Source organism: Sorex fumeus, unplaced genomic scaffold (genome assembly GCF_029834395.1).
Source record: "Sorex fumeus unplaced genomic scaffold, SorFum_2.1 ptg000037l, whole genome shotgun sequence".
Taxonomy (NCBI): Eukaryota; Metazoa; Chordata; class Mammalia; order Eulipotyphla; family Soricidae; genus Sorex; species Sorex fumeus.
Window position 1 is genome coordinate 27,164,027 of NW_026606094.1, and position 14,600 is coordinate 27,178,626.

General features: G+C 36.6%; 1 protein-coding gene and 1 non-coding gene across 4 annotated transcripts in view; both read right to left on the minus strand.

Annotated features, from left to right (window-relative positions):
* LHFPL3 (LHFPL tetraspan subfamily member 3) overlaps positions 1-14,600 on the minus strand; it is a 609,123-nt gene that overhangs the window by 296,344 nt on the left and 298,179 nt on the right. The gene's annotated exons all lie outside the window — the stretch shown is intronic.
* Positions 6,729-6,838, minus strand: LOC130027841 (U6 spliceosomal RNA). The gene has a single exon (XR_008793067.1). It is a non-coding gene; the product is annotated as a U6 spliceosomal RNA (small nuclear RNA).

Genomic DNA, 14,600 nt, shown 5'->3' on the forward strand with positions numbered 1-14,600 from the left:
GTTTGTTGACAACAATATATCTCTGTGATCCAGGCATCTGGAAATATATGAATATTAGGCATCCGGAAAAATAAGCACAAGGCAATTCATCAAAATTTTCTCTTTATCTGTTGGATCTCTTTCCCACAATGGGTCCAGAGTAACTTTTTTCCCCAAATAATGTCACCTTGGTGTGTGGTATTTGTGTAATGTTGACTAAAGCCCTGTGGGCTGCAGGAGAATTTTTACTTAAAAAATAACCACTATGTCAGACAAACCTATCAAAAGATAGGGTAAACACACAAAGGCAATGCTGAGTCACATAAAGTTATCTGAACCTCATCATGTCAAGTCCCTTCCTCTCTGTGAGGCCCCTCATTTATTTATTATCCCTAATTTTTATTATTATTTTGAAGTGGGGGTGGGGCATTGGGGCCATACCCAGCAGTGCTTGGCAATGACTCCTGGTTTTGTGTTCAGGGATCACTCCTGACAATGCTCAGACACCACATGAGATGCTGGGTAAGGTAAATGCCTTCCCCGCTATACTATCTCTTCAACCCTATTCTGTTTCTCAACAGCAGGAGAGAAACCTGGTTTGTGCCATTTACCTTAAAATTAATAGCCAGCTATTAAAATTAATAGCTGTGAAATTATTTGTCTGTATGATATTTTAAAAAATCAGGTATTTAAAATTTTGATCTGATAATAATTTATTCATTCAGAAGAGACTGCTGGGGAGTTTTCCCTCTGGGTGCAAATAAATTCAGATATTTTAGCATTATGTAAATGTGGACTTGTATCGAGGAAAAACAAAACAATGTAAGATGCAATTATTAATAATTTTCCTGGGCTGAAACTTTAGAAGGGACCGATTATCTACATAAGAAAGTAAATAAGCTTTTATTGTCTAATAGTACAACCACAAACTGGTTTCTGACAGAAAAGGAAGTCTTTATTCTCTGTTATAATTTAGGAATGGTGTTCCATGTCGGGTATTAAAAAACCCTGAGTGATTCTTAGTGATAAGAAAAAGTTTGAAATGTCTAGACTCATTGTTAATAAAGTCTGTTCCCTGGGGCTTAACAATCATCTTATCAGCAGAATCACTGAATTTAGGTGAATAATCCTATTGAGAAAGCTTTATTGCAGATTATGTACACACTTGAATTCTTCTATCACATCTTATTCTTCTATCCAAGGCTAGATTTGACTGCTGACTTAAAATATTTATAAAACTGCAATGACCACTTCTGAAGAAGAGGTGTTATGGATAGTTAATTATGGGTATTAAGGGGAAAGGGGAGAAAGAAGAAGGAAGAGAGACGATGGGACAACTACCATAAGAAACAAGTTAGGCTACCTCAAGTATCCAACAAAAAACAGGAGGAATTTGAGACTGAAGGGCATTAAGATTCTAACCCAGATATTCTGTGATTACTGACTTCCAGAAAAAAGAGAGAACAATGGGAAACCAGTTCCAGTCGGTTGGAGAAGTATGTTCAGCAAACAGAACCCTGACCTTATTTCACTTTTCTCCTCATTAAGCCCCAAACACATATTAGCTTACATGTCTCCAAGCTGCATAATTACATACTAATGGTATCTCTGATGTATAAGCAAGCCCCTTATACAAACACAGTTCTAGCAGCACTCCAATCGTGCTACCGATGCCCAAACCCTTATGTATATTCCTCCCTTTACTTACCTCACACTTCAAACCCCTTAAACCAAACTCCAGTACCTAATTCTCTCCCTTGAAAATACCAAGCTATACTAACAAGTCTTGATTTGCTATTATCTATGCCGTCTTGTCCTTAAATTCTTTCTCTGACAAAGACAACAAAACAAAACAAAACAAGGGACAGCAGGGCCCCAGTCCAGCATCTCATCATCCTGGTGACAGGTGGATCAATAGAATGATTGTAAATGCTTTTATTTGCTATGGGGAAGTATTCTTGAGAGAAAAATGACATTAATATGTTTTCAAGTAACTTTTAAAAGAGAACATGCCATTTATTTTGGTATATTGTATTTTCTTGACTTTTCAAGAAAAATGCAGGCAAACATTCATCTGTTATCTGATAACAGATAAAACTGCTATCTCAATAGGACAATGCTGTGGTCATAATAATATTTATAAATTAATCAAGAAAATCCTCTTTTACTGCAGATTCATGTGAATATTTAACCCTGTGATAGCAAGAACAGTGAGGAATTTTTTTTTTTAGTTTTGCTTTTTGGGTCACCTCTGGCAATGCACAGGGGTTACTCCTGGCTCTGCACTCAGGAATTATCCCTGGCAGTGCTCAGGGGACCATATGGGATGCTGGGAATTGAACCCGGGTCGGCTGCATGCAAGGCAAACACCCTACCCGCTGTGCTATTGCTCCAGCCCCAAGAACAGTGAGGAATTATAAAGAAACTAGATTCGTTTAGAATGACATCCTTTTCACAAAAATATTTTAATGAGTGTCTACTATGTGTCAAATACTATATATATATATATATATATATATATATATATATATACTGTTCTAAAACACAGTGAGAAACAAAATAGATACTGTCCTTGGACAAATAAACATATTAAATAAGTTCAATATCAATTTAATTACATTGAAGCAAAGATATAGGCATCACTGAGATTCTTACCCAAGATCTCTTTCTCTTCCTTATTTTATTTGCAGTACTGTGATTTGTAATGCTGTGAAGGTAGGGTTTCATGCATATAACGTTCCAACATTACATCCTCCACCTGAGTGTTGCTTGCTTACCTCTATCACTAGCTCAGGGTCACCCTCTCCAACAAACTCTGTCAGCCCCCTCCCTTGGTTAACTCAGTTCTATAAACCAGTTCTCAGTTCTGTTGTTTTAGACCATTTTTTAAATTTCCTTACTATATTACTTTATATCCCACATTTGAGAGAGATTATTCTCACTCAGAGCTCTCCTGCAGCTTGTAAAATTCACAATAAGACTTTCAGAAGTCTAATTAAATAACTGGAAAAACTGTTTATGGGTGTGTCGTGAAAGCATACACTAAAATAATAGAATCCTGATCAAACCAAGATGTCCTTTATGCTTTCCCTAACCTGACTAACTTAGGTCACCCTGACTAACTTCTGATTATAAGCTTTTGATTCACTTTGAACAAGTAATTTAGAAAACGCATAGTGATAAGTTCTTTCCTTCCACTTATGAGATACAAGTCTTTCCCCAGGTCTTGCCAGTTTTATGACCCAGGAATAATTTTTTTCAAGATCCAAGAGCCATCTCTGAAATCAATTAAGGAAAATTACCTGTCTGTTGATGGCTCTCTCTCTCTCTCTCTCACACACACTCTCTCTCTCTCTCTCTCTCTCTCTCATGCCAATTAGGAAACACAGATGACCTAGTCACACTGACCAACTTTCTCTCTAAAGTCTTCCAGTACTTTTCCACCAACATATCCCACAGCTTAAACCTCTCCTGCTATTTTTTTTCTCTGAACAGAATTGCAGTAATCCTGATTAAAACCTTTTTTGCCTGTTTCACTTTCCCAGCACATCTTTACCTTGACAACTCTCACCTAGCTTGAGTGGCAGAGTGGTTCAGGATTCAGGATACTTCACAAAAGAAATGATTTAGCCAACTTCTGAAAGTTGCAGTTACCAAGGTAAACAGTGTTTGTAGATGAGGACAGGGTGGGTAGGTTGGTGTGGGGATGGAACTGCAAGGTAAGATGAATTAATTACTCTTAATTATCACCTTTCTTCAAGAATAATTTTAGAATCCCTACTGGTTCTAAAGAGGTAATTTCAAAAGAGGCACTTTCAAGATAATCCTAAATCTGGAACTCTCTCACTCTCTCTCTCTGTCTCTCTGTCTCTGTCTCTGTCTCTGTCTCTGTCTCTCTCTCTCTCTCTCTCTCTCTCTCTCTCTCTTGTCCATGTCCAGCAGAGCTTAGGGCTAACTCCTGGCTCCATGCTCAAGGTTCACTCCTGACGATGCTCAGGGAACCACATGGGATGCTGGAGACCTAATCCAGGTAAAATGAGTGCAAAACAAATGCACTACCCATTGTACTATTGCTTGGGTTTTTGATCTTCCCTTCCTTCCTTCCCTCCCCTCCTGTCTCCCTTCCTCAAAAATTAAAAGACATTGAAAGCCATTTTCAATCATAAGAAATGACCAGACTTCAAAGCAGTGGAGCTTTTGTTCTTCAAATTCTTGGATGATTCAAGCTGTTTTTAAACCAAATCTTTCCTAAGCTGAATGATCTATGGAGTTTCCATCTTGAAAAGTGCTCTCAGACTATTATCATTTACTACTTATTTCTTCCTCCCAGTTTTACTGAAATATGATTGAGAAAAGAATATATTTATGGTTGCATAGTTGTGAAATAATGACCAAACACAAGTTAAATGACAGATATCCTCACATTGTATTGTTTTTGTTGTTGGTAGTGTGGTCGTGGTGGCCTGTATGTGTGTTTGTGTGTGTGTGTGTTGTTGAAAACCCTCGAGATCTATTTCCTTAGAATTTATGGCATGTTAATAATTAACAATAGTCACCAGCTGTATATTAGGTCTCTGGCATTTATTCATCTAAATAAAAAAATCTGTATCTTTTAACCATTTCTCATCCCATTTTCCTCCCTCTCCTAGACCCCGGTACTCACCCTACCATTCTGTTATGAGTTTAATTTTTTTAGATTCTATATAAAAGTAAAGAAATTTATTAGAAATGATATAAAAATTATTTGAATATTTGTTTCCAAATGAATTATTCCAATTCTACCTCTCAATCATTGATCTCAATCAATCAACATGAGAGTTGAGTGTAGCATGAGAAAACACTGATATAAAAATTATGGAACAAGAAAACTATGTTTAATGTGGCAAGTTAATTTACAATATTTGGATTCTCAAAAATAGTCTGTGGAGGAGGAGAAAGAATAATTTGAAATGGCAGTGACAAAAATGAAAAGTCAATCTCTCTAAGCAAAGGAGTATCACCATACATCTCAACACTCCTCCTTCCTGTATTGGCCCACAATTATATGATCTATCAGTTATAAGGTGTGAAGGTTTAGATATAAGCACAGGGGTCTGTGCAACTTTACTCAAGAGCTCTTCTTAGGCTTTAAAATTTAGTATCAAAGGAGTAATACAGGACCACAGTGCTTGCTTTGCATGCGGCCGATCCTGGTTCAGTGTCCACCACCACATATGATCCTCTAAATGCCTTTTGGAGTGATTCCTGAGCACTACCAAGTATGGTCCAACTCCCTCCCCCCATGCCCCTCCACCCTCCAAAGGAAGAAATTATCTCAGGGCTAGGAGATAGCATAGCAGTTATGGTACAAGCCTGGCATGAACCCAACCTCAGTTTGATTCCTGGTAGCATATAAAGCCCTGATGATTGCTAGAATCAACCTTGTAGGCCCCAAACATCACCATGATATCTGGGGTATCCCTGGTACTGTATGGTCAAAGCAGTATTGCATCCTTGGGTACTTCCACTAACCCGATGACGTGGTTTGATGAGAATCAATTGTAGGGCTCTATGGACTTCCTGAGAACCACTGGGAGGTCAAAACATATTTTTATAGTAAATCTTCAGAGTCCAAACATATCATACAGTCATTAAAATACTTTCAAACAAACCACTAGTAGCTTTTGGAGAGGTGCTATCCTTTCTGAAAATTCATAAAATTTCTCAATTTTGGTTACTCCTAGCTTCACACATTTACACTTTTGGAACTTTCACTATTTTATTTTGATCCTTTGTTTTCCTTCCTTTCATTTATCCATCCATCTTCCTACCTATTCATTATACCCTTTATTCAAGCACCAGGATAATACTAGACACATTTTATTACATTATAAGGATAACAGTCTAAGATGCTGCTATAAACATTAGCTTACAAATGTGTTAACTAAGACTCAGAGAAATTAAAAATTCTGGAGATCATGGGTGAAGAAACTGGGAATAAAAACCCGTTTTGATGGGGCCAAAGAGATAGTACACTGGGCAGGGCAGTTACCCTGAAGACAGATAACCAGAATTCAATCCCTGGTATCACATATGGTCCCTTAAGTACCACCAAAAGTGATCCCTGAGCATAGAGCCAGAGGTAAACTCTAAGCTCTTCCAGGTATGGTCCCCCAAACAAAAAAAACATGATCACAACTGTTTTTTACCAAAATATGTGCACATTTATGTTCATCACTTCACGTAGTATAATAGCCAATATATGAAAAGAACCCAAATGCCCAACCACAGATGAATGAATGAAGAAGTTGTGGTATATATACATAATAAATACTATGCAGGTCTAAGAAAAAAATATGCAAGTTGCCATTACATAGATGGAACTAAAGGATATCATGTCAAATAAAGTCAGACAGAAGGAAGGGTTCAGTACAAAATGATCTGTCTCATATCTGTCTCTAAAAATACACAGCAAATAGCAACAAGGGCCAATTTTTCCAGTGGAAAAATTGGTCCACAGAACTGAGGTTGGTGGGAGTGGGCAGTTCTGAACTGGGATCTTTGGGAAAGGGAGGTGGGTACACTGGTGATGGTGTGGTTTTGAAATTATGTACATGTAAAATCATTGACTTTATTGTAAATAGCAAAACGTCCCAATGAACAATTTTTTTTTAAAAAAAACTATTACTATATAAATAATAGCTCAAAAATTTTTTTGTTGATTGAGGTTCTGTTATTTACAATACTGTCAATTTCAATCTTGGAAATAGGAATATTGGAATGCTGTGTTTCTCTTTGAATGTCATCCTTGCACAGGGGCCATGCTAATCTTCTCTGTATCGGTCCAACTTCAGTATACGTGCTGCCGGAGCGATGGCACAGTGGATAGGGCATTTGCTTTGCATGCAGCCGACACGGCTGACCAGAGTTTGATTCCTCCGGCCCTCTCGGAGAGCCGGGCAAGCTACCAAGAAGATCTCGCCCACACGGCAAAACTACCGGTGAGGTATTCCATATGCCAAACACAGTAACAGTCTGACAATGTTACTGGACCCGCTCAAGCAAATCAATGAACAACGGGAGGACAGTGACAGTGACAGTGTTTCTCTTAAACATGGAGATTAGAAAAATTATTTCATTTCTTTTTTACCCTTCACAGTTTTTTTATTGACAGGTCAGTTATCCTTACTGACAACTTCTCTGAGCCAAGCTAAACATTAGAGACTAATCTCTCTTGTTTGCCTCTTGATTCAGACACTATCAAGTGTTCTAACCAATACATCCCTCCTCTAATTAGGTAAGTGCAGTGCACAAAGAGTGCCATGGTGTTTTTCCTATTTGGACTCCTCCCTGTGCCCATGCTGCTTGGAATGGATTTTCTTTTTATTGGTATCTCAAAGTGGGTTGGGATTCCAGCATGGTACCATGTGATACTATCTCTCTGTTTTCTTACTTGTGAACTGGGAGATAAGAATAGTAGATAGCACCTAAAAAGAGTGAAACTACTTTAGATTTAATACTTTTACATCAGGGGGATAAAAAACAAATGTAATAAAAATTCTGGTCTTCTATCTTGGGGACTTGTCCAGGGGTCCAGTAGTGAAGAGCATGTTCAGATATCTCTTTTATTTCTGTATGCATTGATTTGTTTTCTTATTTAATCTTCTGAATTTAGGAGCCATGATTTACTATAGTGTTAATGTTCACGAATACAATGTTGCTACATCACACCCAAAATCTGGGTGTCAGTACACCTCTACTACTGTCTCTAGGGTATCTCTTTTGAAATAAAGAATGAATTCCTTCAATTGATCACTTTTACAAACAAGGAAACATAAGTTCTCCTTTGGTGTTTCTCTGACCCATTTACTGAGTGGCTTTAGAAGATGCAGGATTGGCACTTAGAGTGGCACTTGACCACTCGTCCAGATTTCTGGACAAGCTCAGCTGTGGCTCGGGTGACCTGGTTCAGCAAATCTAATGGAAGGGGTAGTGGCAGATAGACATGTATGAGTCTTTGGTAAGCCCATAGCTGAACCACAGTGCAAATTCATGACTTTGGGCAAAGCTTGACCATCCATTGCATGATTAATAGCCCTTTTCTGGGGATTGGGCCTTTGTAGAGAGTAAGTTGGGTCACCAAGTCACCAAGTGATTAGTTACCCATAATAAACTGGTGATATGACCTTTCAAGCTATACTGTTGGGTGTATACAGCAGCTCTACTCATCGAGTGGAAGTGGAATATGTATGATTGATTCGGCTTGAGTAGGCTCTGAAAACCATAGTCAGCTACATAAAGTATTGGCCTTAATGCTCATAATACCCACCACAGTACATTTCCTTCTCTCTCTCAGCTGTGACTATGCATTTATGCCCTCCTAGGGAGTTCCTGATCATTAGCTGGAAGAGAAGACTTTAGATATGTTCTATATAACATGTTGGTATAATCCAAAAGTGGACAGCACTACCACTATAGCTCCTTTTTGGGGGCACATTTGGAAGACAGCAGTGACTTCCTTCAAATATCTTAATATGTAAGTATGTATGCATGTGTATATATGTGTGAAAAAATATATACATATATATACATTCCTTATTTGAACAGCTCAAGTACTATTCTACAGAATTGAACTGTGATTAGAGTCCTAATGACTGGTACAATATTGGAAAGCTAGTGAGGAAAATAGTGACGAAGAGGAATCTGTAACATGTTTTAAATCATAGCATGTAATACAGATAAGTTTTGCTTAACAAATTAAAAAAAACCTAGAATTTAGTCAAAGATGTACAGAGATATTCAGTGACTTCCTGAGATGACACAGTATAGTCAAGATTATTTAAAAGTTACAATTCAGAAATTAACACTTCTAAGTTTGGATTTCTTGTACTGGCTCTTTAAATAGTTAAACAGCCAAATGGAATCAATATAGAATGCACCCAATTCTAGAAAAACTGAGCATAATTTTTGTTTTAGCAAGAATATTAGAATAAACTGTTGATATGTATTTAATCATAGAAACAAGAAAAGTGTGTCTCATGTTAATTAGATACTTTTCTTGGTTCTCTTAGTTCCAAAATAAAAAAATCAAATAAGAAATAGTTAAGTTAAATCCCCTTAAAAAGGCTCAGTGCCTCCCCAGGCAATGTCTGAGAATGCAATGCTTGTTTTGCCCAAATAGTGGCTTCCTTTTATCCTCTCAGAATTGTACTATTTAATTACTATACTTTTAACAAAAATATTTTGAAATTAATTAGACACTGTTTTAACTATTTTTCCAGATGCTGTCCTTGCTTACCAGCCAATTTTAGGAAGTGATAGAAAATAAGCCTGGCAGGAACTGCATGTGGAACTGTTTTATGGGCCCTGTGTAAAACCAATGTTGTCATTTAAAATGTATTTTACTGTTCTCCTGGGTTTTACAGTCTCTGCACCAATTCTATTACTAGAGATTTGGTGCCACTTCCCACTCATTTAGGCTAAAACCCTATATTATATTCAACCATTTAAACCAAAGAAAATATTCCTTTTGAACATTCTTTACTTAAAAAATAATCTATGCATCTCAAAACATATCTATTACTGAACAAAAGTTCTTACTTCCAAAGGATGTGTAGTTAAGAAAATAAATAATAGAACTAATCGTTGATAACATCTATTGAGATTTTACTATATTGCACAGTGTTTTAAGCGCTTTATTGTTTCATTTAAACCTTTTAACAACCCCATTAGATGCGCATTATTACTTCTTCCACTTTAAAGATGATAAGACCTAGTAAGGCACAGAGAGGTTATGTAACTTGCTCATGCAAGCAGATCAAGCAGAATTTACTTTTTAAATTCTGTGTCAGACTGACTTAACCACATGCCCATATTTGAATGTATTTGCATAAAAGGTTAGATACCTATGGATGCTGTCTATAGGACTGACATACATCAATGACAGCATCATTAAATCCTTGTTCTCACTTCAAGAAAATGTGAGCATGCTCCTACGTGCCAGGAATGGTGCCATTGGTCTTCTGCTTGAATTGTTGTGGGTACTGGCCCTCTGCAATGAGCCCTGAATATGCTGTTTTTCTGGACCTCAGCATGGTAATGAGATCAAGAAGGAAACACACAGGAAATCCTTGCAAGGTCTTTGACGGGCAAGCCAGCAACCTTGATCTGAAACCACTGTTCTGCAAGAGGCCAAGCCTTCTGTATTGTTTAATGCAGAGAAGTCTTCTGAGACCATACGAATAAAATGAAACATTTGTGTTGCTCTATGTAGATTTCAAAGGCCTCATTTTATAGGATATCACTGGACCTTCCTTGCAATGCTTTGAGTTAGACAAGAGTAGTATTATCATTTTCATTTTTCACTTTTTTCCCCTAGGAAACCTGAGGTTCAAAGAGGATAAGGGATTTGCCAAACTCATAAAGATGGAGCATTCCTAATACAAAGCCAAAACAAGTCAGTCCTGGACATCTGTTCAAAACAAAACTAGTTGCTGTCTGTAGACATGGTCTAATAAAAAAAAAAGCGAGGAAAGAAAGATGACAAAAGTGATAGTGCCTACCAATCTCTGTTCTTTAAAATTCCAACAGAATTACTTTTAAAATGGTGCCAGATGGACCTAAACACAATCCTATATTTGACATACCCACCATTCACTGCTATCTGGACAAGATTCAAACTAGACTGGGTGAGCCAATCAATAAAGGCAGAGGATGATGATAGGGAAGGAGTACATAATGAAAGTCTGCAGTCGCTGCCAGCTACCACATTCTGCTGTCAGTTTCTTCTTGGTAGGGCCTAACCTACACCTTTATATTTTAAAATAAGAGCCTATCAAAGCCTACAGAAGCTTTTTAATATTTTTAAAAAACATTCCTTTTTAGAACTGTCATTTTGATTCTGATCATCTTCAAAAATAACTTGAATTTTCTGCCTGTTTAATGTAATAGTAAGCCTGGTATTTTCTCTGTAGCAGTGTTAGTAAGCACTGCTTTATACAACAGTGTGAGACTATTCTTGATAGATATCTGTAAACAGAATCATCAAAAATGTGATTTTATGTTGTAAAAGAAAACATTACTTTTGGAAGAACTTTACTCTTTGATAGTTGGCTCAATCAAAACACAGTATAAAAATTGAAATTTCTGTTTATCTATGACTGTGTGCATATATATATATGTAACCTGTAAGTAAATGTTGATAAAATATTTTTCAATCATATTTTTGATTAGCATTTTTCAGTTAAGTTTGTACTACTCTAGCTTTATCAGGGAACATTATTTCTAAAGACTTAAGTAAGGTAGCTAAGATAGACAGATAGCACAGACTTAAGGCATTTGCTTCCCATGTCACCAACTCAGTTTGAATCCCTGGCTCTTTGAATACCACCAGGAACACCCCTGAGCACAGATTCAGGAATAGCCCTTATGCACTGCTTGGTGAGTCCTAATGCATCTCTCTCTCAAAAGAAACAATGCACATATGTATCACCATCATTGGAAATCAGAGGAATTGATTATTTTCCTCACTTGCTTTAATAGACTAAAATTAAAAACTTTTAATTTTTTTCATTGGTTTAAAGTAATTTTGGGAAATTCTGGTTACTAGAAGAATGTTAAGGCTCTGTCTTTATGAAAGAAAACGAAAGCTATTTTGACTGAGGACTGTCATTTAAGGGATTAAGAATTTTATTTAATAACAAGTAGAATTTTTCTTGCAGATTAAGAAAATAAGATAATTTCTATGTTTACATTGCCAAAGCATAATGGGTTTTTTTGAGTATTTAGTTATCAAAACCTTGTAATGACAGCTAAAAAGAATTGTGTTGAATGGGAGATATTTCTCAATGTGGAAGGATAAAGGAAATAGCTTGTAAATCCCAGAAAGAAATAAACTATTTCCCCCCCAATAAAGTACATTTAATTCTCATAGTCCTTTGTGACCATTCTGAAACAACTCCCAGGCTCCCCGGAGACTGACAATCCTGATAGCTTCATCTGGCAGTAGAATAGTCTTGAAACCAGCTCTGCATGGCCCAGCAGCTTCGACAGCTGAATAAATTGAGTGGAAAAATCCATTATTGAAGGATTTTGATCTTCCTACTATTTGCCTTCCCCCAAAGCTAAAAAAAATCACATCCTAGTGACAGACACAGTGTATTCTATATTCTGTTATACTGGGGGAGTTTATTTCAGAGTTTCTGCCAAATGAGGTAGATTCAAATTAGACACTTAAGCCTTTAAGTCCTAGAAACCTCAAAATTAAATCATTAGGACTTCAGATTTCAAAAGTGGTACAACTTATTTTTAAGTGTGTATTTTAAAATCTATGAAAGGTAAGTAGATCAACATAGTATATGCTAATGGGCACTTGCTGAAGGTATGAATAAGCTAATTTGCAGTCCAAGTCCTACTCGAGAAGCTTATCTTAGAAACCTGTTCTTTCTGTCAACATGTTTTAAAAAAATCAGGAAATGTCAAGAACCTGAATAAAAGGTTTATCTAATAGATCTCAATATCTACATACGAGGCCATCAGGGGACCACAAAGGTGAAAGGAATCTGTATTTACATTCAGATTAGATAGGACAAACACACATTATAGGGTAAGTTTCCTGAAATACAAAGGTGCATCATAGACAAAATAAGTATTCTGGGTGTGTGAGAGCATTTAATTCAACTTGGGCTCATTAGTTATGGCTGTGCAAGTTATGACCTCAGCAGATAACTACTACAAGTTAAAATTTACTTAAAGCTTGACTTTGGGAAAAGTGCTTCTCTAGTGTATTCTAGAACTTTCTGCTTCAACACAGATCATGAATAACAGACCTAAGTACAATGACTACTACTGAAGGGTACAATTACTACACCAGGATATATATATATCACAAGCACATTCTTTACAAGGAGAGAAAAGAACATGAATTTGAAAACTCTCTCCAGAAGGTCTATCCTTTCTTTATGCACATCACTGATCTTGTAGGTAAAGGTTCATAGTTTGTGGTTCATTTTTATACAGATAAAACCCTGGGTCCCAATCAATCTAAGTTGCAGAATGATTCATTTTGGTGATTGATTTATATGAAACATTTTACTGACATAATACTAAAGACACGATTGATTTTGTGTCCCTGAAGTTTAATTATACAAAACTTCACCGCACCCTCTTGTAATCAATACCAAACATAAACCTAGTTGTTGGTCATCTTATATGTAAAAGTTACTGGGCATTAATTAAACACATGTCCAACAAGGAATCAGGAGATAAGCTGCTTTATACTCTACTAGTCACTGTATTTCCTATTTGTATATTAAGTTCCGTCCTGAGACTAGAAAAAGAAAAGATTTTGGATCCTTATCAAAGATAAGCTCTTTATATAAAATAAAGATATGTTTTTCACTTTCAAAAATTGATATTTTTGTGTGTATTTTTTTAAGCTTTTTCTTTTATCTTCTCACATTTACATTTAGTTGTAGTTTATTTTTTTATTGAAACAACTTTGGTTTGGAATGGTATAAATAGTATAAATCTTTATATGATTTAGGTGTTCAATGTTACCACATCATCAAAGTGCCAATATCCCTTCAACAAGTCCATTCAGCTTCTTCCCCCTCTGATATCCCATGATTAGTATACTTCATCTCTGTGTTGAGAGTCTGAGTCTATTTTTGTTGGATTTTGTTTCTTTTCTTTATTTATACACCACATCGATCATCTGATATTTGTCTTTATTGTTTTATTCGCTCTTAGTATGATACTTTCCAGTCTATCAATGTGGTAGCAAAAGACAAAGATTTTCTCTTTTATAATAGCTTAGAAAGTAAATTTTATTGTGCATATAACCACATCTTCTTTATCCACTCATCTGTCATTGAGCACTTGGACTGTTTCCATACTTGGCTACTGTGAATACAGATGTGCACTGATCTTTTTGACTTAGTGTTTTGGTGTTTGTATAAGCACTAAGCAGAAGAATGGCTGGATCCTATTAATTTAATTTTTTGAGAAATCTTCATGCTGTTTTCTTTGGAGACTGGACCAATTTACATTATTATCTTAAGTGAATGAAGGAATGGTCACACCCCTGGCAACACTTGCTGCTTCTGACCTTTATGATATGGGTCATTCTCATAGGTGTGTGGGTGCTCACTGTTCTGATTTATATTCACCTGAAAATTAGCATTTCTTTATGTCCTCAAACGCCATCTGTGTCTCTTCTTTGGTGAAGTATCTTAAAAAGTATTTCTTCTCCTCTCTTTCTCTCCTTCTCTCTTCCTCCCTCCCCCCCAATGCCCACTTCGTTTTTGGGGGCAAATCTGGCAGTGCTCAGGAATTACTCTTGGTTCTGTGCTTAAGGATCACCCATGGTAGGTATTGTGGATCAAAACCAGGTCAGTGCATGGAAAGCAAGCAAGTTCCCCACTGTACTATCTTTCCAGCCCCAAGAACTGCTATTTTGAAAGCTTGCTTTCTCTGGTAGGTCCCCACCTTGGTCAAAGATAAAGTAAGTATTCCTAGGACTTTGGGAAACTAAAACAAAGTACAGGGCCATATGTGAGTTCAGGTTTTTTAGATTGCAGCCAGTACCAGACTGGTGTAGATGAAGGCTGTTGAGCTAGGCTTTGCTGGTTCTTTCATATACT